The sequence below is a fragment of the Canis lupus genome, chromosome 4 (genome assembly GCF_048164855.1).
Source record: "Canis lupus baileyi chromosome 4, mCanLup2.hap1, whole genome shotgun sequence".
Classification (NCBI taxonomy): Eukaryota; Metazoa; Chordata; class Mammalia; order Carnivora; family Canidae; genus Canis; species Canis lupus.
The window spans coordinates 38,491,357-38,516,772 of record NC_132841.1 but is presented as its reverse complement, the minus strand read 5'-3'; the positions used below and the strand labels follow the sequence as shown (position 1 = coordinate 38,516,772).

At 43.5% G+C, this 25,416-nt stretch overlaps 1 pseudogene; it reads right to left on the bottom strand.

Annotated features, from left to right (window-relative positions):
• Positions 1-23,194: 23,194 nt before the first annotated feature.
• LOC140631552 (elongation factor 1-alpha 1 pseudogene) lies at positions 23,195-24,845 on the bottom strand (annotated as a pseudogene).
• Between the last annotated feature and the right edge of the window lie 571 nt (positions 24,846-25,416).

Below are 25,416 nucleotides of genomic sequence, written 5' to 3'. Positions count from 1 at the left end.
CATTCTCCACTGTGCAAATAGCTTTAGATGACACACAAAGTCAGGAAAAAGCTGATTTGGGGAAATGAGGGAGGGTCGGGCATATACACACATGGACACGCACAGGTAGGTAGGTGGCTATGTGTATATGAGAGGTAAACAGCCACCCGGGGAGGTATAGGCACCTTATGCCATTAGGATGAGCCTCAGAACCTGGATCACTGTCTATGACATTGGCTGCCAGATAAATAACACATAAAAAGACAATACTCTCGGAGCGTGCTTTCTCAGCTTGTCCTGGTTTGGCTTTTACTTTGCTTTCTTTAATATTCCCTCATCATAGATTTAACAGTGGTTATGTCCACATGTCAAAATGACTGGGGAGGACCTACTTTTAGAGAATGTACTCCAGGAAGACAACGACTACCCTTGCCTGTGATATGTGTGTGTGCGCACATGCAAAGGTGCCCACCAAACACACTTTACTGTAATAGATCCAAAAGGGCTCAGGGCATGAATAAAACACTCCTCCTTGAAGGGGTTAACAACCTGGTGGAGTAGAAGATAGGCACATGAACAGGTCATTGGACTTCAGGGGTTGCTAACCCAGCTCCCAGAGAGACTGTGCAGTTAATGTGCCTGGATGAAACGAACCGAGTGGAATGACCTGCAAATCAGAGTGCGTGCTCCCCATCTGTGAGGAGAATAGGAACTTGGCTCTATGTGATTATTGCCAAGCAGTAAAGCAGCCCAGGATGGTTGGATCTTCTGGTTTCTAAACAGCAATCCAAATGTAGCTTTGCATGTCAGAAATTTCCTAACCCTGACATTTTGCTAAATCATTCCACCTTAAAAAAAAAAAATTAGTGTGCAGGCCAAATAAGGTCCACAAATGAGGACCAGGCCCAGCCAGCACATCAAGTAATAATCTCTGAGATCTTAAAATGTGAAGAGCAATAAAGGAGGAGGAAAGCCTGGCAGACTGGGATGCCTGGATGCCTCAGCAGTTGAGTGTTTGCCTTTGAATTGGGGCATGATCCTGGGGTCCAGAGATCGAGTCCTGCATCAGGCTCCCTGTGAGGAGCCTGCTTCTCCCTCTGCCTATGTCTCTACTTCTCTTTCTGTGTCTTTCATGAATAAATAAATAAAATCTTAAAAAAAAAAAAGACTGGCAGACAAATCCCACAAGCTGAGGGAGGGGTTAGGAAGAAAGAGAACCTCACAGTGTAGATGACATCTGAACTGGAATCAGAAAAAAATGAATTTGTCAAGCAGAAAAGTAGAAGGAACAACATTTTTGGCACTAGGAACAACATGCACCAAAGTTCAGTGAGATAAAAGGAAAAAGTATTCATGTTTGAGGAAGAAACAATTGCTCATGTGATCTAGGCAGAGAGTGTGTGGGTTTGCTGGACCTAAGGCTGAAATGGTATGTTGAAGTCATATTGGATGAGTCTTGATGTCAGGTGAAAATGTTATCTTTTGGGAAGTGGGGAGACATCCTGGATTTGTAATCAGAAGGGGATAAGATCACCAGCTTTTAAGAACCATCACTGATGGACCTCCTGAATATGGGTAGAAGGTAGAGACACTGGAGAAAGAGTAGGTGGGAGATGGGGTTGAAGGTTAGGTGGGGTTGAAAAGGAAGAAGCGTGTTGCGAGAAGGTTGGGAAGTAGAAATGATAGAGCTTCTTTATTAGTTAGAATAGACTGGGTTTTGCTGCAGTGACAAACAATCCTCCAAGCCCCAGTAGCTTAAAAAACCCCAAAGGTTTCATTTTTACACTACAGCCCATCCCAGGTTTTTAGTGGATTCTGTTCTGCATCATATTCATTTAAAGACACAGGCTGATAGCATGTCTTCTATGTGGCATATGCCCAAACACAGTAACAGAGGCAGGAATATGGTGAAATGCACACTGGCTTTTAAATGCTTCTACCTAGAAAAGACACAGGTCACTTTTACTTACTTTCATTTAGCCTTGACAAGTGACATGATAGCCATGACAAACTCAAGAGGACAGGGAGGTATGATCCTATCTTGTGCCCTAAAGGTGGAAAACCAGGAACATTGGTATATAGCATTAATGACTTACAGATTTTATGACTGATTGTATATGAAATCAAGAAGAGCAAGGAGGAAACTCCCATTTCTGGCCACAACAGAGAAACTGACACTGGGTTTGACTTCCTGGCACTAACAGACATAAAATTGTAGAAAAAATACAAAGTGACTGTTTTTAGGCATTAGACGATAGTCAGTTGCAAGACTGATCCTTGGAAAAAGGAAAACATGCAAGATAAGCCCCATGTTTGCCTTAGCTTTTTGCGTGGGATCACTTTCTGGGTTACCCTGCATGGTTTGGAACCAAAAGAGCAAATCAGTCTCCCTGAACTTAGTTGGTAGAGACCAGAGTTCAGTGCTACAAAGTGACTGGAATTTGCAGGCCAGGGTACTAAAGGAGAAGAAGATTGGCAGAGGAAGGGCCCCAACAGTCTATGCATGGGTTCCTCTGGCCAAGGACTAGATTCCACATGCATAGGTAAGATTCCATATGGCTTATCAGAAAGTGGCTTGACTTGTCTGAGTAAAAAGACCTCATGTGCATCTCACACATTTGGAGGAGACCCTTAGAAAGAACATGTCTTAGAAGTAAAGACCAGGTCCTAAAGGAAGGACACCCACACCCTAGGACTTGGACAAAGTCAAAGAATAAAATCCACCTTGATAGAATCATCAGTATCTGCAAGTATTTCAACTGCATAACAAAGCAAACCCAGCATCATTTAAAAAAGAGTAACATAACCCAAACTCCCTATATCAACTACAAACAGTAAGCATTCCATAGGCAAAGAAGAAGAAACCTGTGACTCATGATTGTGAAGAAAAATTAGTCAATAGAAATAGACACTAAGATGGTCCAGGTATTGGAATTAGCATACATGGGTGAGAGTAAAAAGACTGAAAACTTGGGGCAACTGGGTGGCTCAGTGATTGAACATCTGCCATTAGCTCAGGGTGTGATCCTGGCTCCTGGGATCAAGTCCTGCATCGGGCTCCCTGCAGGGAGTCTGCTTCTTCCTCTGCCCATGTCTCTGCCTCTCTCTGTATGTCTCTCATGAATAAATAAATAAAATCTTAATTTAAAAAAAATATTGAAATTTTGATGAACAAAATTTTGATGACCTATAGGAAAATATCAAATGGTCTGACAAAGGAGTAATTGGAGACCCAGAGGACAGGAAGAAGAGACAATAGGCAGAAAAAAATATTGCAAGAAGATTTCCAATTCACCAATTCCCAAATTTGGTAAAAACATGAACCTATGGATTCAAAAGTCTCCGTAAACCTGAAGCAGTATAGCAACAGATAAAAGGACACCTAGGTGCATCATATCAAACTGATGAAGGCAAAAGGTAAAGAGAAAATTGTAAAAAAGCATCCAGAGGAAAAAAGACACATTACAAATAGGAGAACAGGAAATGAATGACGGCAGACATCTACTAGAAGCAACAGAAGACAGAAGACAACTGGATAGCATCTTAAGATGCTGAACGAATGAATCAGTTAACCCAGAATACTATATCCAATTAAAATATCTTTTAGAGTGAAGATGAGATGAAAACATTTTTAGATAAACAAACTCTCTTAGGGCTTCAGTAAAATGAATCTATTTGCCTCCATAATTGAGATCAGTCAATGACAGACCTTCTCCTGTCTGAATGGATTTTAAGGAGAAATATGCCAATGAGAAATAACCACAGAATTCCATATATAGCTTTGAGAGACAGGGGTAAAGTAAGAAACTTGCTCTGTCCTCACGGACAGAAGAAGTGGGTGATGGAGAGGACCATGAAAGAGGGCCATGTGAGTCTGAGCCCAGTTGAGTTTGTTCTTTGGAGTGACCATCCTGATGGAAATATTTCCCAAAACTTGACTTTATTCCCTTTCTGTGTGAAAGGAAGGGTGACATGAAGCGGGTGGAGATAGAGACCCTGCAATGGAGACATGTTTCCGGAGACATCGTTAATATGAAACTACCTGAGATGAAGTGTGCCAGGATCCATGTTCTCCTAGGCAGGTACTCAAGCAGTTTTGTTAGGAGATAAAATGAGCTGGGTGTGCATGTGCAGGGAGTGACAGAGGACAGAGACTGTTTCCTTCCAACCATTCTAGTGCTTCAACCCAGTAAATAGGCTTTTGTGATGTGAAGGCATCAAAGTACTGAGAGCTTTATACAAGAGATCATATGGAAAGATTGGAAAGAATCGAGATCAGATCTTTTGTAAATTCTGGAGCCTTTCTGCAAGTCTAGGGAGAGACCTCCAGGGCAGGAGGGTGGTGGCGGGGATGCAGAGGAGGGGATATCCCTGGGTTTTTCCCTGTCTGATGTGTCTGTCTGTTGAATGTGGGTTCCATCTGCCCTAGCAATTGCTGCCACTACTACAAATGTCCAGATAGCTAGAAATGTGTCAGGGTAGAGAAGGGCAGGGGAAAAGTATATATTCTTAGGAAGAGCCACCTAAGCCCCCACATGGGAGGTGTGGGGTTGGGAGCAGGGTGCTCCACTTGGACACATGTCAAAGACATGTCGGGGGCAACTTCAAATGTTCCACGGGTCCTAGACATTGATACATCTGTTTTTTGCAGTGAGAGTCATAGAAATCCTTCACTTAAAAGATGTTACCACATGGATATCACACCCAATGAACGCTTAGTAAATTTGTCTCCACTGATAGGCCCTACCTATTCAGACTTGAGTCCTCTTATGGGCACTTAGTCCTATGGCTTCATCAACATCCAATCAGAGTTTTTGATTGGCATGAGTCAGTTGCTTATCATAAAGCCATCATTGATAGATTCACCGTGAATTAGTATGATTCCAGCCAGAAACAAATTGAGGCAGCCTGTGTGAACTCACTATGGGTGTACAAACAGTCCCCACTAGGACGGTGTCAAACACTGAAGATAGATTTAGGACCTTCAGCAAGCCTGCCGAGGACCCCAGGTTTCATACTAGTGATTGGAGCCATTAATCAGAGTACTTAATATACTGTAGATTATACTACTGCACGTGTTGGAATTATTTCCTCCCTACCTTTGAGTGACAAGTTAATCAACCCAAGTTTCACTTCCAAGTAGCTCCACAGAATTGGCCGATTCTTCTGTCCTCCCTTTGGGACGTACCAACAGAGCAGACGTGATGTGCTCAGGTGTATGAGTGTGGGGACAGACGGTTGCTTAAAAAAAGCCAAATGGGTAAAGTCAGAAAGTCTATTAATTAAATAACAATTATAACCAAGAAATAAGAATTAATTAGATAGAGAAAAACCTAGTGTCGGCATAAATAGCTTTAAACTGCAAAATAATCTTACTCCCAATTTAATTGCTTGTGTAATTAGAGTTAATTGCAGAGTAGAGGTTTGGTTAACATAATAAAATGTTCTTTTAAAAAAATAGTGATTAGGTAGTTAGCCAGAGCATTTAGAAGAGTGTGGATTTCAGGGGATGGTGAAAGGCCAGGTTGCAGTCAGTTTGGGATGTGGCGGCAGACAGACCTTGTGGTCCTGAGGCCAGAATCTCAGATAGCAGAGGTAAGGCCAGCTGTGAACTACCCTCCTCATTGCCTCTGCTTTGCCTGCTTTGTTCTCTGGCTACATAAGCCAACCTGGTGATGGCTAATTTGTCATCATTATGTTTGGTCAGCATCCCCATTCATTAAGGATCTTACCACTGTAGTATTTCACTGGCTGTTTCCAAGAGAGTGGAAGCCCACAACAGAACCACATAGAGACGTCAAGCAGATAAAGTTGCCTGAAGAGCTCATGAGCTGAAAGAGGAAGCAAAGAGGTCTTCACCACTGTGGTCCAGGCTTGAGGGGTGCCAGCTGGCAGGTAGGTATGGAAGGACTGATAGTCAAGAGTCAGCCAGGTAACTGTGGTGTGGGAGTGACACATCCACATGTCCCCACCAACCCCTTTACCTAATCCTCAATTGGTGCATTGGGGATGTCAGTTAATGTCTTGAAGCCAGAGACCAGCAGGAATTCACCTGCAGTGAAGCACCTTGAGTTTGTTACTCGAGCTGTGAAGGAGAATGTATACCATAAGGAAACATGGGGCATTTTAGTAGGAGGATGTTAGAAAGGACTGATTCAAAGATTTAGGCTTGTGTTAGGAGATTTTGGAGGAGAATTTAAGGAAGTGAGGTTTTGTCCTGAAGTGATAGAGAAGCAATGGCCATTAGCCAGGAAACAGCGATGTTTGGGGCTTGGTGGTCTGGACAATGCTCATGTATTGCTCTTGTTCAGACATGATTACTGAGGGGTCTTGGTTTTGTTTTGAAAGGCCATCCTGGATGCAGAGCGGCCTGGTCTGATGGTGATGTTCTGAGAAACTGTTTATATGTTGCAAAGGAAAATGCCAAACCCCAGCTATGAGTGGCAGACCAGGTACTGGATGCCCAAGTCCCCTTTGGACCCTAATAAGGGGTGGCCAGATACTGCAAATGTTGCACAAATCATACTTCACACTAAAAAAATTGTTCATAGTTTACTAAAAACTCAATTTTAACTGGGTGTCCTGAATGTTCACTTGCTAAATCTGGCCACCCTACTGCTAATAGTTTAGGATGCCTACTCTGCTGGAGGAGGAAGTGGTGCCGTCCCAAAGCACTTTTGCATGGCCTTGTTGTTATGTTTGAAAGAATCAGAATTAAATAGTCATGTGCAAAGCACTTTAAAACAGATTTTCAGGGACACCTAGGTGGCTCAGTCGTCTATCTCTTGGTTTCAGTTCAGGTCATGATCTCAGGGTCATGAGGCAGAGCCTGGCATTGGGCTCTGCTCAGCAGGGAGTCTGCTTGAGATTCTCTCCCTCACTCTCCTCTGTCTCTAAAATAAATGAATCTTTAAAAAATAATAATAAAACAGATTTTCAACCTTTCCAAATTTGAGGACCTTTTTAAAAATTATATAGAAATATTGTAGTCTCTAACTTGATTGATAAGCTGTTTTGATTGGTAAAATGTATAATAAAAAATTTTGTGTATTTTGAGAACACTTTCATGGTAGGATATTATCTAGAAATGCTAACAATGTGTAACTGAGGCATTTTCCCTGACTCAAGAGGAATGGTAAGGTAGAGCTCAAGCTAACTGCTCCACTTCTTCTTCTGTCACCCTTCCCCTCCCCCCAAGACTCATGAAAGAAATGACTAGAGTTTCAAAAGCCTGGGGCTTGCCTTGTAAAACCATGACCCTAGAAATAGCCAGTGCCATGTCCCCAAGAAACTGATTGTTCTCATTCTGAAAATGCAGTTAGTAATAACCGAAATTGTTGTTTGTTGGTTTGTTTTTCCTTCAAAGAAGCAATTTGTTCATCTTTGGGGAGAATGACCACCTAAGAATGGAAACTTGCCCTTTTTCATCTTAGAAATGTGGTTCTGAACTTTTTTTTTTTTTTCAGACCACTTGATCCATGAAAAAAGATGGATGGGTTTGACATGAACTCTGATTTGACCTGGACTAATGACTGATGAAGTCTTTCTTGTAAGGACCCAATTCAGTGCCTGCTTGCTGGCAAGCCCAGAGCAGACAGAGACCAAGGTTTGGGGCCAATCACAGGGCTAGTGGCCCTCTGCACAAATGTAAATGCTGCTTCCTAGGAGTGGGTTAAATGCATTGTCTGAAAAATCCCTTTTACTCCTGCCAGCACCAATATGCTATACCTGGTACGGCACAAGTCACCGTCAGCATGAGAAACAATGTGGCATAGTGACAAGGAGCATGGATGCTCAAGGAATGACAGACGTGTATCCACCCTTTCTGTGTTATATACCAGACTGAGATTTTAGCTTCAGTTTCTGCATCTGTAAAATGGGAACAATAGTCCCTATGTCACAGGGCAAAATTTTGAGTCAACTCATAAAGCTGATGTGAATGAAGCAGAAAATTGGATGAGATTTTCCTGCTGCCTTGGGCTTCAACAGATACCTCAATGTAGGGAATCATACAGTAGATGCCAGTACCCCAGCATCTTAAAGCCAGGTACTTGACCCCTTACAGGGCTTGTTAACATATCACGACATGTAACTCACCACTCATCTCTAGAGTATAAAAGAAAAGAGCTGAGAAGGTGAAGAAGCCTGCACACAGACTTCTCTGGAAGGAAAGGTCAGAATGCTGTGCCTCCCTCCTGACCAACTCTGTGCCACCATGGCTTCTCATCTCAAGCCGAGTAGTAGGCAGGTGAGAGGACTATTTGGCCAGCTTGTTGTTTTGTGTCTCTTTGATTTTGAGAGTTGCAGAGACCTGTTCTAACTCTAGCCTGGAAAGTCTAAAAGTGGGGAAGTAGCCAGCCCCCTCCCCCCCACTCCAGAAGGCAAGGTAGAGGGACCCGTGGGGAGTGAAATGCACCCTTGGCTTGGGGAAAACGGGAGAATTTGATGAGGGCTCCCATGGAGGGAAGCCCAACAAAAAGTTTGGGGTTCTGATAGTACTCCAGACTAGACTTTTTAAAACCTGGATAAAGAGACTGTTTATTAACAGAGAGTGACAGAAAAGTGATTGGCCCCATCAGACAATCATCCAGAGGCAGAGAAGAACTAGTCAAGAGTGTGTGTGGGCAGCAGTGGAAGGAAGCTGTGTTGCTGCTTTGTGCTTATATCCTGTGGAGACAGCTTGTACAATAAAGCGGCTAACACAGCACAAAAGAGGTGAATGAGTGTCATGTGCTTAGCACAGTTCCAGGCACACAGTCAGGATAGTGATTATCACCATCACCATCATCACTATCATCATCATCACCATCACCATCATTACCATCACTGTCATCATCACCATCAACATCAACATCACCACCATCACCACCATCACCACCACCACCACCATCATCATCAACAACACTGTGGGAAGGGGAGCCTAGAGAACCCCCTTGGAAGAAGTTGAGATTTACTCCTTAGAGGCCCTGGCCTATGCTAACTGCTTCCTCTGTCAACCTTCCTCCCACCAAATTAATGGTTTGAATTTGTCTGAAGCCCTCCATGGGTCAATGACTTCCAACCAACCCAGCAGCTTGATGACAAAGGTAAGACTAGCCTGGACCCCTTGACTCCCAGCCTAGTGCTCCCTCCATGCCTCCACCTCACCCAGCATAGCAAAGGCCCCCTTGAGTAAAATAGCTTCTCCCCCACCTAACAGTGAGTGTTAGAGGCTAGGGGGTCATTTTCAGTCTCTGCCCTGGATTATTGTCCATCTCCACTTCTACGTAGGGCAGACTTACCCAGTAGACACAGTGGGGTCCATGAAAGTGTTTTAATTTATTAATCAGAAGAGGAAAAAATTAACTTTTGGGCTGAAGAAAATGTTTCAATGTATGATACAAATATATTTTTCTTTATGCCAATACAGTCATAAAATGTCATTTTTAATATTGTTTTTGGGACACCTGGGTGGTTGAGTGCCTGCCTTTGGCTCAGGGTGTAATCCTGAAGTCCTGGGATTGAGTCCTGGGATTGAGTCCCACATCAGGCTCCCTGCATGGAGGCTTGCTTCTCCCTCTGCCTATGTCTCTACCTCTCTCTCTCTGTCTCTCATGAATAAATAAATAAAATCTTTAAAAAATATATTGTTTTTAAGATGGAGGGGATCCACAAAGGTAAAATTGCCCAGGGCCCAGCAAAGTCATAATGCACCTATCCCAGTGTACTCTGAAGACAAAAGCCTTTTGGAAATGTTACCACAGGCCGAGAGGAAGGTTAGTCATGTGGGAAGAGGAATCAGATTTGTGCTTATCCATCTGTGCCCCTAATTCTAAAATGCCTGAGATGGGTCTCAAAAAGGCTTAGAGAGCAGTGAAATGGAAAAGGCTAAAGAGCTAAGATAATAGGAAAATAAGAGAGAAAGTAAAATAAGGCCGAAGATTAGCTTCTTGGCGACAACAACAACAACAACAACACACACACACACACACACACAAAGAAAGGAATTCTATTGTCTCATAAGAGGTGTGGTGTGTGGACAGTAAAAACACAGTGCATAGGAAAATCTCTCATACAGATATTGGACAGATTATTGGCTGTGGGCGTTGCTGTGACACAGTTGTGGAAGGCAATTGCTTACCTTACCTCTGAGGAATATCATCAAACCTTCTCAGAACAGCCTGCAAGGCTCTAGGAACCTGGTTCCTGCCTGTCTTTCTGACCTCATCTCCCACCGTGCTTGCTCACCGAACGTGGTTCAGCCTCCGAGCCTCTGTGCTTGCAATTCCTTCTACCTGAAAAACTCTTCCCTTGAGCTTGTCCTTAGGTCTCCCTTTTGAGGTCAAATTTTCCAAGGGACCTCCCCTGACCTTGTAGCCCCTACACTCTCCCTGCTGTCTGGTATTGCCCTGTTTTATTCCCTCCATAATATTTATCACAATCTGAAATTGCAAATCAGCCAGATGACTGTCATCTATCTCCACCACTGGCATGGAAGCTTCTTGAGACCTTTGCTGTCTTATTTTCTTCTGTAACTAGCTGTATCCTCCCTGGAATGTGGTAGTGACACAGTGAATAATTACTGAATGAATGAATTTAGGAAGGTCATCCTGGTAGCCAGCAGGAACCCAGCTGTTCTGTGAATTGACAGTGCCATGATGGAGTGCAAGTTCACAGGTGCATCTTTGGGGGCAGGAGCCGAGGCAAAGCAAAATTTTCTGTGTAATAATGCATACTAGAATTTACGGTCCCCAGGAATCCTGGGGGAGAGAGAGGAAGGGGGCATGACTATACTTTTCTTTTAATTACAGATAATAGTCTCTCTGTCAGATGAGAGAGAATGTTTTTCTACTGTGTCCTCTTAAGCAAACAAATAAACAAACAAACAAACAAACAAACCCCTCTTGTGCCCTGCTGTCCCCAGGCAGGACTCTGATGGTGACTTATGTAGGAGGACAAAACCAAGTGGCCCCTGAATTTCTGTGTTCTCCATTAGATACTTCCTCTGATGGAAGCATAAACACTGTAAAATATTAAAAACACCATTGGGTCCTGCTCGGTGCATTTGTTCCAAAGCCATGTCCCGGCCAAGTTTAGGGCTTGATGAATCACCCTGAATGCGGCTATATTTAGGCCTCTGCATGCTAATGTTTCTATTTGTCGCTGAGCCCCAAGGAGCAATTTCAGAGAGCATCTCTAGTGTCCCAGTCTCCATGGAAACCGTTTTCCCCGCTTCAAGTGCCAGCCCCAGGAATGAGGAATGTCTGTGCCACTCACTTCCCTCTCTGCCACTGACACAGAATCTGAGTTTTGCTACATAAAACAAGCCCAGCCTGGTCCCTGGCCCTGCTCTGGGAAGGCCAGAACTAGCCTCAGGAGCATTTCTTCACCGCCCTCTTCTCATTCTCATTGCACACCTTTGTCTCCTATCCTCCTATCTTCACATCCTTCCTTAGTGAGCTTCCTAAGATTGAGATAATCGGGAGCACAGAATCTGTGCATTCCAAACAAAGGCACTTGACTGGGAAGAAAAGAAAGAAAGAAAGAAAGAAAGAAAGAAAGAAAGAAAGAAAGAAAGAAAGAAAGAAAGAAAGAAAGAAAGAAAGAAAGAAAGAAAGAGAGAGAGAATGGAAGGAAGGAAGGAAGGAAGGAAGGAAGGAAGGAAGGAAGGAAGGGAGGGAGGAAGGGAGGAAGGAAGGGAGGAAGGAAGGGACAAGAAAGGAAGGAATGCTAGACACTAAATTGGTAACTGACATCTGGGGAGGACAGTGCGGGTCCAGGGTAGGAGACAGGGGACGTTCACTCTAGCTGGCCTTCTTTTTCAGCAGCAGTCGTGCATCATTGCCACAATTCATGCAATCACAAGGGTTCGCAGCTATTGAATGTACCCTACCTCAGTGGCTGTGTGCACTACCTTCCACCCATCTCAACCATTCAACCTCATTTCAGCTAGATCGTTTGGAATCATGAAGAAATCCTGGTAGCATGGGGACAGGATCAAAGCAGATCTTCACAGCTGACAGCAGGCAATCTCTCATTTGTTTCCAAAACCTCATGCCGCCACTCACTCCAACCTCAAGTCTAGCTACACCAAACTTATCGCCTATGTCCACACTCCTCATGTTGTATACATGACATGTGCAGCATTTGGTATGTCAATTATACTCCAAAAAAGTTAGAAAGAAATGAAAATGTTTAATTTTTATTTTCGTCATTTAATTTTAATTTTTGTCAACATTATAATTGTGCATAGTTTAACTGGTCAAACAGCACCACCAGGTTTATGGTATAGGAAAAGAAAGTAAAATAAGAAACAAAAAGAACAGTACATTGTTCTCCCCCTCTTTACTCTAGATTTCTGCCTCCCCAGAGAAAAATCATACAGTGGTGTTAAGTTCTTTCTCCTGGCACTTACCTCCAGGTTCTGGGCAATGCATTTCTGCTACTATTTCTTGTCCATGGACTTCTTCTCAGGGAAGATGATAAGGATTTAGTTCTCTTACACACTTGAACATATGCCTTTTCTCCCCCCATCCTTCTAATGACAAGCTCAGTTAGAACAAATATTCCATGTACACATTATTATGCCCTAAATTTTACTCACAGTGGAGCCCAGTATGATTGTATTTCTTTTCTACCTATTTGATGTCTCTGGAATTGTCTTTTTTTTCCACGTGCTTTATTTTTTATAATGCTTATCAGTAACTCATACGAAAACTCTCTGACAGAAGCGTGAATCTCTTCTCAGTGTATTCAGGTACACCAGGGATCTTATCGGCTTCCTCTTCACATGGGACATCTCTCTGAGAGGCCCTTCCTCCTGCTCCCAGCCTGAACCTTCTGCTGTCTGGTCCTGCCACCTGGCTCAGTCCTCAGTTCTCCTGTTATCACCCTCGTGGGGACTCCCTTCCTCTTTTTCTTTTTCTGGATCTCATGTCTTCCTCTGTCTCAGTTTTACTCTCTTATTTTAGCAGAACACACCTTCCAGTAAATTCCTGGAAAAGGATGCATGGGTTTTGGGTTTTGTCCCCCTATCTTCACATATGGTTGTGGGATGTGTATAAGATTGCAGGATGGACACCACTTTCCTGGAGTGTGTCAAGGGCGCTGCCCTACTTTCCATGCTGCTATGGAGAGTCTGGTCTCATTTTCATTTCTGATCCTCTGGAGATAACCAATGCATTTCACCACTCTGCCCCCAATTTCAAGGTTTTTATTTTTTCTGGTAGTCTTAACTTTTCTAAGAAGTGATTTGTCCAGTTTTCATTTTTATGCTGCATACTTAGTGGGTGCTATCAACTTAAATCCAGTTTTAAGAACTTATTTTGTATCATGTCCATGTTAACTTTTTCTCCTCTGCTCTTCGTTTTCTTCACTCTGAACCCCTTCTCCTTCTTTTAAATATTGGGCCTCCAGACTGAGTCTATAAATTGTTAAGTAGTCCTCTTATTTTTTTCTTATCTCCTTTTCTACTTGTTCTATATTCTGAGACAGATCTTTCACTTTATCTTCCTGAAACTTCCAGTGACATTTTAATCGCTTCTGTCATACTTTTAATTTCTGAGAGCTCTCTGTCTTTCTCCAAACATTCCTGTTTTATAAACTTCTCTCTTTGTTTCACAAATGCTCTTTTTTATTTTGCTGAGTATATTTTGCTTTCTCAAAAAATACTCCCGTCTACTCCTCACTCTTAGTTGGTTTCGTGTTTGCTGTTGGTTGCTGTGTTTGCTGTTGGTTTGCTGTTTGTTGTGTTGTTGCTGTTGGTTGGTCAGTTAGCTGGTCAGTTTCTCTCTTGAATTGCTAGGAAATCCATTCACATTACAGAGCCAGGCCCTAGGAAGAGGATTAAAGGCTTTGTGTACATGGACAGGATTGGCTCATGGTTAACTGGTGGGCTTCACTTGACAGGGTGATTTGACCAAGTTAATTCATCAGGGAGAAGCTCCCCACTACTGCAGTTTCCGGGGGGGGGCGCTTTTCTCTTCAGCTAGACTGTTTCCCCAAATTTAATCCTCCTTTTCTTAGTTGGAATTTATATAAAGCTGACAATATTCCTAGTCCTGAGATGCAAATGGTGCCTGGTTTCTGGAGAGGGTATCACTCACCATTTGGTAGGTGGATTCTCATGTAATTCCCATGATTATCTAATTCCCTGAGCCCAGGTGGGTCTAGTGTCCCAGAATCCAGTGATGGCTCCATACCACGAGGGAATAAGATCCCAGTCTCCTGCAATGAGTGAGTGTCACATCTCTGGCAGCATGGGGCAGGTCAGAGGTCCAAGTTTAGCTTCTTTGTATGCAAACTGACAGCTACAGCTTTGCTTTCACCCTCCCCTGAACCTCTCCTTCCAGATGCCAAGTCTCTGAGGTTCTGTGGTGTGACTGGCGTTGCTTTCAGGTGTTCCCACAATCAGCATGGGGTTCAACTTTCTTCTGCTAGGTCAGTAATGCTGCAACTCTGTGCTTTCAAACTTCCACCATGTTGTTGCTCTTGTCTTCTCACCCAGTCTCTGTCCTTGTGTGTTGGTGTCCGTTTTTAAATCCCTTCACTCATATTTGTGTGAAGTTTGAGGAATTAAAACTATATTCCAATGTCAGCTCATACTGGCATTTTTGGCATACTTGGAACATACTCTCAGAATACTTGGAAGTCTCTTGGCCTCTCTTACCTGCCTGAAATATGCTATCCTCCATCAGCTACCCAGCAAGTGAGTTACACCTGTGTGTCTGTCAGGACTGAAATAAACTGTCAGCTCCTTGAACAGAGTTGCCACATGCTCTTCTGGGCTCTCATGGCACCATTTCCATGCACTTAGGTAGCCACTGCATACGTCAAAGAGCAGCTATTAGAAGCTACTCTAGCACTTGCTGGTGCCACTGCTCATAGGCACTCCTTTCATCTTTTCCTAGCTGAGTTTTATATCTTGATTTATTTCTAGGTTAGCTAGAGGATGACAATTCTCTTCTCTGTATGGAAGAGTATGTTGGTGATATTCTCACTGAGTTTTTGTTTTCCTGAGAATTTCTTCTCCTGCCCTCCCACAAATGCTACTCAAGCTGAGTAATTATCCAGGGGTCAAACAGAGCAGCCCCTGGTGAGGAGGAAGGAAGATGCTTACTCATTGGCAAAGGTGCCTTTTCTGATTTTACTGTGGCGGCTCAGTGTTCGCTGGGCATTAGCATCTCCTTCTTTTACCATGGTCCCTTGTATGCTGTAGATGCCCAATGGAGGCAGGGCTTGGACACCCACAGCACCCCTGTCCCCAGCACCGTCGGCCTGCAGCACCCGCCTGCAGAAGCAGTGGGATGGAGGCTGCCCACTGCCACCCTCCTTGTAGCCTGGTCAGTTTGAATCATTTTCTCCAAACAACCTTTGCCTAAAACTCCTGCAGCATGCCAAGCAGGTCTATAGTTCCAAATCCTATACCTTCAACTGGTAGTTCAGAAGTTACTCCTCCTGGCCTAAACACTTGACCTCGGCTCCATTCCTTGCATGGGTAAGCTGTTCATCAAGGTATCCACTATCCCAAACTGTACAATTTGGGTAGCATTCTTCATCTAAGAACAATATTTTTTATTATTACGACATAGATTTCTTTTTTTAATAATAAATTTATTTTTTATTGGTGTTCAATTTGCCAACATACAGAATAACACCCAGTGCTCATCCCGTCAAGTGCCCCCCTCAGTGCCCACCACCCAGTCACCCCCAACCCCCGCCCTCCTCCCCTTCCACCACCCCTAGTTCGTTTCCCAGAGTTAGGAGTCTTTATGTTCTGTCTCCCTTTCTGATATTTCCCACACATTTCTTCTCCCTTCCCTTATATTCCCTTTCACTATTATTTATATTCCCCAAATGAATGAGAACATATAATGTTTGTCCTTCTCTGATTGACTTACTTCACTCAGCATAATACCTTCCAGTTCCATCCACGTCGAAGCAAATGGTGGGTATTTGTCATTTCTAATGGCTGAGGAATATTCCATTTACTACATAGATTTCTCATATTACTGTGTCACTTTGGTAATTTTGCTGGAGATTTGGAATGAGTGGAGAATTCAGTGCATGGGTTTCTAAGATCACCGTATTGGTCCAATAGTTAAGAAAATGTCTCTTATCTTTCCAGTGTTTACCATGTGGGCTTCAAAATTGGATGAACCAGACACTTAACTGATCCATGTTCCCAATGGCTTATCCTTACTTTTTTTTTTACTTTTTAGTACACAACCCATTTTATTTAGGTTCTGGATGTTCACACATAGAGGGCAGCTTTAAGGTCATCATTGTATCCCCAGATACTTATTTTCTTTATATATACATATTTTTTTTCAGGTACTTATTTTCCATGGGACAGTTACAAACTCTGCCTCTGTCTTGATTGTGTCTTGGTTCAGCATCTAAGTGCTTGAGTGATGTCCATATAAAGTGATGGCTTGCTGGCAAGTGGAGGCCTCTGCCTCTCCAGGTCTGTCCCATCCCATTTCAGTGGGCAAATAATGTGATGTGATCCAAACAGAAGTCTGGACTGGATCTTTCATAGTCAGTTAGGGTGGCTGAGAGAACTGCAGGCTCCCTTTTCCCTCTCTCGGTAACAATGTGTGAGCCATGCAATTTTGGAAACCAGAGCTTTTGAGGCCAGTCTCCTCCTTCTCTCACAACAGGTTCTAGAAGCCCAAGCCATTGGCAAAGACACAAAGAGGGCTTTTTCTTTTTCTTTTTTTTTTTTTTTTTTTGCAATTAAAGGCATGGAGGGCGTGATTGGAGCTTTTTCAAGAGTGGAGGTGGTGGGTAGCAGGTATCATCACTGTCATCATCTTAATAGCCTCTCTGGGCCCTATTCAAACATGACCTCATTGAATTTCAGTACTCACCCCGTGGTAGGTGTTATTATTCCATTTTATAAATGAGGAAACTGAGGAAGCAGTGCTTAGCCACATATCCAACACATAGTTACTGATTAAATAAATAAATAAGTGAATGATGTGACTTGCCCAAGGTCATACAGCAATTAAGTTGAGAGTGGGGGCAACCCAGGTGGCTAAGCGGTTTAGCGCTGCCTTCAACCCAGGGTGTGATCTTGGAGTCCTGGGATGGAGTCCCACATCGGGCTCCCTGCATGGAGCCTGCTTCTCCCTCTGCCTGTGTCTCTCATGAGTAAATAAATAAAATCTTTAAAAAAAAAATTAAGTTGAGAGTGGTGAAAATTCCAGGAAAGGGGCATCTTCCCCATGTGCCTTCCTTGTGTCTCAAGTGTTTCCTGAATTTCAGTGTGTGCTATGAATCCCTCCCCCAAGCCTCAGCACCTCTGGGCCAATGCTTTAAAAGGAGGTATGGTAGCTTATATGCAAAACTGTCAGTATTGTTCATTAAGTCATTTATTCATGAGTCAGTGATTAGATCCACAAACATCAGATGTAGGCCAAGAGGGGTTGGGCCCAGGGTTGAATAAGGTGCGGTTCCTTTTTTTTTTTTTTTTTTTTAAAGATTTCTTCTTCTTTTTTTTTTTTTTTAATTTATTTATTTATGATAGTCACAGAGAGAGAGAGAAAGAGGCAGAGACACAGGCAGAGGGAGAAGCAGGCTCCATGCACTGGGAGCCCGATGTGGGATTCGATCCCGGGTCTCCAGGATCGTGCCCTGGGCCAAAGGCAGGCGCCAAACCGCTGCGCCACCCAGGGATCCCAAGGTGCGGTTCCTATTATCAAAGAGCACTAACTTGTTGGAAGGCAGTCATGCATAGGCAATGAGCACAGCAGGGGAAGTCCTGGGATGGGTCAGTGCCCAGCAGGTTTTCCTGGAATTCTCCCAATTTTAACAGTAAAAGCTCTGCATTCTGGAAAACTCCTTGGACCTAGGCAGGTCTGCCTGGTACACAGATTTACCTGCCTGCCCCAGGGTGAGTTAAGAATTTGTTTAGGAAAGATGGACTCCGATTTAATAGAAAATAGAAAACCCAAGCAACAGACGTGGTACTTTGCAGTTTACTAGGGATTTTCCTTTCCATCAATGCAATGTTCACTGCAATCTTGTGTTTTAGATTTTCATGGTGTTCCACAACAACCAAGGATCAACGGTATTCATCGATATATTCAAAGTCAAGTTGTGGTTAAACACTAGGCATGCTTTACTCATGGGGAAAGAGATCACTAAAGAACTTGATGGTGTAGGTATGTAGGTTTGGGGCTGCAGGATGGGGACACATGGCTCTGGGAGGGAAAACAAGGGATCAGTGGTGTGGCCTGCCTCCAGCCAAATTTGTCCATGTGGTGTGATAAGGAGGCTTGGGCTCTGCATTCACCACCAGCACATCCACTTGAGGCCCTTCCTGGCTATGCTTGACCTTGAACAAGTCATCAACTACGGATTTTTCAGCTATGCAAGGGGATTAATGATCCCTGCCTAGCACGATTTTAGGACATAACTTTTATGACATAACTTCCCCTGCACAAGGGCTTGTCTTTGACAGGAACTTGAAGGATGTTGGTTTCTTTTCAGATTTCTCAGGTTGTTTTTCTCTGTTGCAAAGCAGCAGAAATCCAATTTCAAGCAACTAAAAAATGAGAACTAAAAAATGAGAGACTTACTGACTCATGTAACTAACTGTGCGCTTCCAGGTTTCTCATGGCTACATGGATAGAGTGGGCTGGGCCATTATGTTCCCAGGGTTAAGGGATAGGTTAGGGTCCTCAGACAGGTTGGGTTGGGGTCCTCTGTCTCCCTCTCTCCTGCTGTGTCTTTGTCCTCTCAGCCTCTCAGCTGTTTTCCTCTGTGTGTTGAGCCACTCTCACCCACTCTCTGGGCAGACTTACTCTATGCAGTCACCACTGCCTCGAATCATCTATTTTATCAAATAGTAGCACAAACACAAAGCACTTCTCCCTCTCATCGTCCACAAATCCTTTCTGAGGAAGGAGTAGATTGACCTGCCTGGGAATGATCCCAGCCCTGGACTTGTGCTGAGGTCGAAGCAAACTTAGGTCTTACCTGGGGTGTGAGTTTACCTCCTCACTGTGACCTAGGGTGAGCATATAATTTATCTTTCAAACTGGGATCCTCTGGGGAGTGAGAGGGGAATATCAATATTTAGTCAGGACAAGAGGCATAAATCAAACTGAGTCTAGCCACCTGGGATGCATGGTGACCCTTTTAGTACCAAAAGAAGGGAATCAGGAAAAAAGAGCAATGTCTGCCGTGCCCAACTCACATGGTTTCTGTATTTAAAATGACCTCTGTGGAGTTGTTTAGAAAATAGCATTCTGTCCCCAAATGCAGAGCATCTGAGAACATTTGTCCTGCATCCTTAATTGACACAGTGATTTTTCCAGCAAGTGTCTTCCAAATCTTTGGGTGATTTAAGCTCTTCTGATTCTTATTCTTGATGCTTCTATTCAACTGGCACTGTTCCCTCTTATATAGCTTCCACAAACTCCAGCACCTCCCAGTTTGGGGGACAGCCTGAGGCTTAGGAACACAACCCCAGGCCTCCTGCCATTAGCACATTCTCACTGAAAGGACTCCAGCTGCCTCCATGCCAAGCAGTTGTAGTGACAACCGTGGAGGTAAATGTTCAGCATCCTTCCTGAGATGCAGAGACAAGGTGACTCCCTCAGAGACCCCCTTCTTCTCTACACTCTGCGGTGACCACAGGAGTTAAGAGTACAAGCTTTGAAACTCACAGGATGCTGCACGATTAGTCACTAACCTCATCTAGGTGTCTTGTCTGTGGAATGGGAAACATCACTAGGAAACCTTTTTAGGAGTTTGGCACAGGGGTGCCTTGGGTGGCTCAGTTGGTTAAGCATTTGCTTTTGGTCGTGATCTCAGGGTCCTGGGATGGAGGCCTGTGTCAGGCTCTCTGCTCAATGGAGAGCCTGCTTCTCCCTCGCCCTCTGCCCCTCCTCCCTGCTTGTGCTCTCTCTCTCTCACACACACACTCAAATAAATAGATAAAAATTTTTAAAAAAAAGTTTGGCATATAATAAGCCCTCAATTAATGGCAACTATTATTACATCCATTACTATTATTACAGCATAACTCACAGCTAGATTTGAACTTTCCAAGGCAGCTCTTGCTACGCTGGCCATTGACACTTCATCGGTCCTCTTCCCGAATTATTCATGCTCTGAATCTTCGCTACTTTACCAAACAGCCCCTTCTAGCCTCGTTTTCCCCACTTGGGCTAGTTAAGCAAAATCATAATAGGTATCTCCCAGCTCGTACCATTTTCTCTGTGGCATCCTGACCAGTGAATTTTCCCAAATGCCTGCTGGAGCCGCCAGCTGTGACGTGGAGAGGGCTAACAAACGACTGAGTCTCCAACGGGAATTCCGAGATCTGTTGTGTGTGCCTCTGAAAATGGTCTCTGCAGTTTTTGAGCTCTCTAATGGGTCTTGCCTCATTAAACTACTTTATTGCGTCCCCTAAGCTACTTCTCTGAATCTTCCTTTTGTCCCTGTCTGTCTTGACAACATTGCCAATTTTTCTTTCTCTTCTTTGGTATAAAAATAATGATAGCTAATCGTATTCTGTGCCAGGCCCTGGGCTAAATGCTTACATCTTTGTAACAACTTTCTCTTGAGGGAGGCTCTTTCTTTTTTTCTTTTCTTTTCTTTTTTTTTAAATAGACTCCCTAGGCTAGTATTCGAGGCCTCCAGCCTACTTTTCCAGGTTTATCTTTTACAGCTGCCCTTCACTCGAGTCTTTTTTTTTTTTTTTTTAAGATTTTATTTACTTAGTCACGAGAAACAGAGGAGAGAGAGAGAGGCAGAGACACAGGCAGAGGGAGAAGCAGGCTCCAAGCAGGGGGCCTGACGTGGGACTTGATCCCTGGTCTCCAGGATCAGGCCCTGGACTGAAGGTGGCGCTAAGCCGCTGAGCCACCCGGGCTGCCCGAGGGAGGCTCTTTCATTACATCATTTTGCTGAGGCAAACTGAGCACACAGGGGAAAGGTATCTCATCTCGGCAGGTTCGGGGATCTTGTGGGATTTATCCATAGGCAGCTATCCCCAGACCGGCACTCTGAACTTGACCATACTGCCTCCCACTGCAGAGTGGCGTATATGTGAATGACAGAGGACCTGTGGTTAACTGTATCATTACAGAATAGACACTGCAAAACATTGTTCTTTCAGTCCACATTTATGAACTCCAGTCTATGTGTCCCTCCTTAGCCATGCTGGGATGAGGAAGGAAAATCCCTTTGCCCCAAGTAGTTCATGGACCAATAGAAAATAGGGACATAGGAAGAGAGGAAAATTCTAAATACACAAAAGGATGATATTAAAGAAGTAGATGCTCCAGAAGAAAGCTGAAAGGATGCTAAGTATGAAAACTTTACCTTGTCCTGTCAAGAATAATGTATTCCGATCAATCTAATACTTTAGTTAATAGGTACCAGGACTCAGGGCAAGAGAATTTTGCAAATGCATTATAATATATGAAGTTCTTTGATTCAGAAGACATAGCAGACCCTCACAAAGAATCAAGGCCAATATCATGATCATAGATGCCTCACCCTGAAAAATGAGCACAGCCTTTAAAGCAAGGTTTCATCTGACTGTCACCTTCCAGCTCTGGGATGTTGGACATACTATTTATCTTCTCTAAGCCTCAGATTGCTTATCAATAAAATGGGAGCAATCATTCACCTGTTAAAAGACTCTAAGTTGTTTCCAGTTCTTGGCTACCAGGAATAAAGCTTCTGTGAACATCTGTGTCCATTTATGTTTTTTTTTTTCTCATCAAACTTTTGTTTTAATGGGTCTCAAAATTCTGTAACATACACAAAGATAAACTCAAAATGGATGAAAGATCTAAATGTGAGACAAGATTCCATCAAAATCCTAGAGGAGAACACAGGCAACACCCTTTTTGAACTCGGCCACAGTAACTTCTTGCAAGATACATCCACGAAGGCAAAAGAAACAAAAGCAAAAATGAACTATTGGGACTTCATCAAGATAAGAAGCTTTTGCACAGCAAAGGATACAGTCAACAAAACTAAAAGACAACCTACAGAATGGGAGAAGATATTTGCAAATGACGTATCAGATAAATGGCTAGTTTCCAAGATCTATAAAGAACTTAGTAAACTCAACAGCAAAGAAACAAACAATCCACTCATGAAATGGGCAAAAGACATGAAGAGAAATCTCACCGAGGAAGACATAGACATGGCCAACATGCACATGAGAAAATGCTCTGCATCACTGGCCATCAGGGAAATACAAATCAAAACCACAATGAGATCCCACCTCACACCAGTGAGAATGGGGAACATTAACAAGGCAGGTAACCACAAATGTTGGAGAGGATGCAGAGAAAAGGGAACCCTCTTGCCCTGTTTGTGGGAATGTGAACTGGTGCAGCCACTCTGGAAAACTGTGTGGAGGTTCCTCAAAGAGTTAAAACTAGATCTGCCCTACAACCCAGCAATTGCACTGTTGGGGATTTACCCCAAAGATACAGATGCAATGAAATGCCAGGACACCTGCCCCCCCCCCCCCCCGATGTTTCTAGCAGCAATGTCCACAATAGCCAAACTGTGGAAGGAGCCTCGGTGTCCATCGAAAGATGAATGGATAAAGAAGATGTGCTCTATGTATACAATGGAATATTCCTCAGCCATTAGAAACGACAAATACCCACCATTTGCTTCAACGTGGATGGAACTGGAGGGTATTATGCTGAGTGAAGTCAGTCAATCGGAGAAGGACAAACATTATATGTTCTCATTCATTTGGGGAATATAAATAATAGTGAAAGGGAATATAAGGGAAGGGAGAAGAAATGTGTGGGAAATATCAGAAAGGGAGACAGAACATAGAGACTCCTAACTCTGGGAAATGAACTGGGGGTGGTGATGGGGAGAGGAGGGCGGGGGGTGGGGGTGACTGGGTGACGGGCACTGAGGGGGGCACTTGAGGGGATGAGCACCGGGTGTTATTCTGTAAGTTGGCAAATTGAACACCAATAAGAAATAAATTTATTATGGGATCCCTGGGTGGCGCAGTGGTTTAGCGCCTGCCTTTGGCCCAGGGCGTGATCCTGGAGACCCGGGATCGAATCCCACATCGGGCTCCCGGTGCATGGAGCCTGCTTCTCCCTCTGCCTGTGTCTCTGTCTCTGTCTCTCTCTCTCTGTGACTATCATAAATAAATAAAAATTAAAAAAAAAAGAAAGAAATTTATTATAAAAAAAATTTCTGTGACAGATTTTTGGTCAAGTTGTTTCCATTAAAAAGTACTGATTTTAAAAACTAATAACTTAAAACTGCCACACACGCACAAACAAAAAACAAAAAACAAAAAAACACAAATGGTTCACAAAACATTCTCCTTTCCTTCTGAAGGTTTTATGATGCATTGTTATCATTAACCAGTCTTTTACTATTAAACTTAAATGGCCAATTGACACAAACAGCTCTGATACTGTTCTTCCACCACTGATTAAGACTGGGGTGGCAGGTATTAGGGATAATATTCATTTAGCCTTCTGAGCTTTCTGGGCAGACTTGGTGACTTTGCCAGCTCCAGCTGCCTTCTTGTCCACTGCTTTGATGACACCCACAGCAACCGACTGTCTCATGTCACGAACAGCAAAACGGCCCAGAGGAGGATAGTCAGAGAAGCTCTCAACACACAGAGGTTTGCCAGGAACCATATCAACAATGGCAGCATCCACAGATTTCAAGAACTTGGGACCATCTTCCAGCTTTTTTCCAGAGGACAATCTATCTTTTCCTTCAGCTCAGCAAACTTGCAAGCAATGTGAGCTGTGTGACAATCCAGCACAGGTGCATATCAAGCACTGATTTGGCCTGGATGGTTCAGGCTAATCACCTGAGCCGTGAAGCCAGCTGCTTCCATTGGTGGGTGGGTCATTTTTGCTGTCACCAGCCACACTGCCACAACAAACATCTTTGACAGATACGTTCTTGACACTGAAGCCCACGTTGTCTCCAGAAAGAGCCTCACTCAAAGTTTCATGGTACGTTTCAAGAGACTTTACTTCAGTTGTAATATTGACTGGAGCAAAGGTGACCACCATGCCAGCCTTAAGACCAGTCTCCACTCTACCCACTGGGACGGTACCAATACCACCAATTTTGTAGACGTCCTGGAGGGGCAGATACAAGGGCTTATCAGTTGGACGAGTTGGTGGCAGAATGCAAGCCAGAGCTTCAAGCAGTGTGGTTCCACTGGCATTCCCATCTTTACGGGCGACTTTCCATCCCTTGAACCAAGGCATGTTAGCACTTGGCTCCAGCATGTTGTCACCATTCCAACCAGAAATTGGCACAAATGCTACTGTGTCGGGGTTGTAGCCAATTTTCTTAATGTAGGTGCTGACTTCCTTAACGATTTCCTCGTATCTCTTCTGGCTGTAGGGTGGTTCAGTGGAATCCATTTTGTTAACACCAGCAATTAGTTGTTTTACACCCAGTGTGTAAGCCAGAAGGGCATGCTCACGGGTCTGCCCATTCTTGGAGATACCTGCTTCAAATTTACCAACACCAGCAACAACAATCAGGACAGCACAGTCAGCCTGAGATGTGCCTGTAATCATGTTTTTGATAAAGTCTCTGTGTCCTGGGGCATCAATGATGATCACATAATACTTGCTGGTCTCGAATTTCCACAGGGAGATATCAATGGTAATACCACGTTCACGTTCAGCTTTCAGTTTATCCAAGACCCAGGCATACTTGAAGGAGGTTTTTCCCATCTCAGCAGCCTCCTTCTCAAATTTTTCGATAATTCTTTTGTCGATCCCACCACATTTGTAGATCAGATGGCCAGTAGTGGTAGACTTGCCTGTATCTACGTGTCCAATGATGACGATGTTGATGTGAGTCTTTTCCTTTCCCATTTTGGTTTAGGTTTAGCGGTGGTTTTCATGACACCTGTGTTCTGGAGGCAAACCCATTGCGAACCCATTTATGTTTCATGTGAACATAAATTTCTACTTCTTGGGGATAAGTGTCCCAGAGTACAATTGCTGGGTTGCATGGTAACTTCATGTTTAGTTTTCCAGCACATCTTCAAGAGTGGCAGTCCATTTCACATTTCATTTTATATTCAGGAACATAGGAGTGATCCAGTTTCTCTGCATCCCCATCAGCCTTTGGTATGACCACTGGTTTTTATTTTAGCCATTCTGATTGGCTTTAATTGTGGCTTTAATTTGTCTTTCCCTCCTAATGAAGCTGAATCCATGCCATGTAATATTAGTCAGCAATAAAAAGGAATGAAATATTGGTGAATAGTTCATCATGAAGTAATGGTGGATGAATCTTGAGAGAATTATGCTGATTGAAAAAAAAAGTCTCCAGTGTTTACCTAATATATGACTATATTTGTATAATTGTGATGATTAACTTTGTATATCAACTTGACTGGGCCATGGGGTGCTCTGATATTTGGTCAAGTATTATTCTGGATATTTCTGTGAGAGT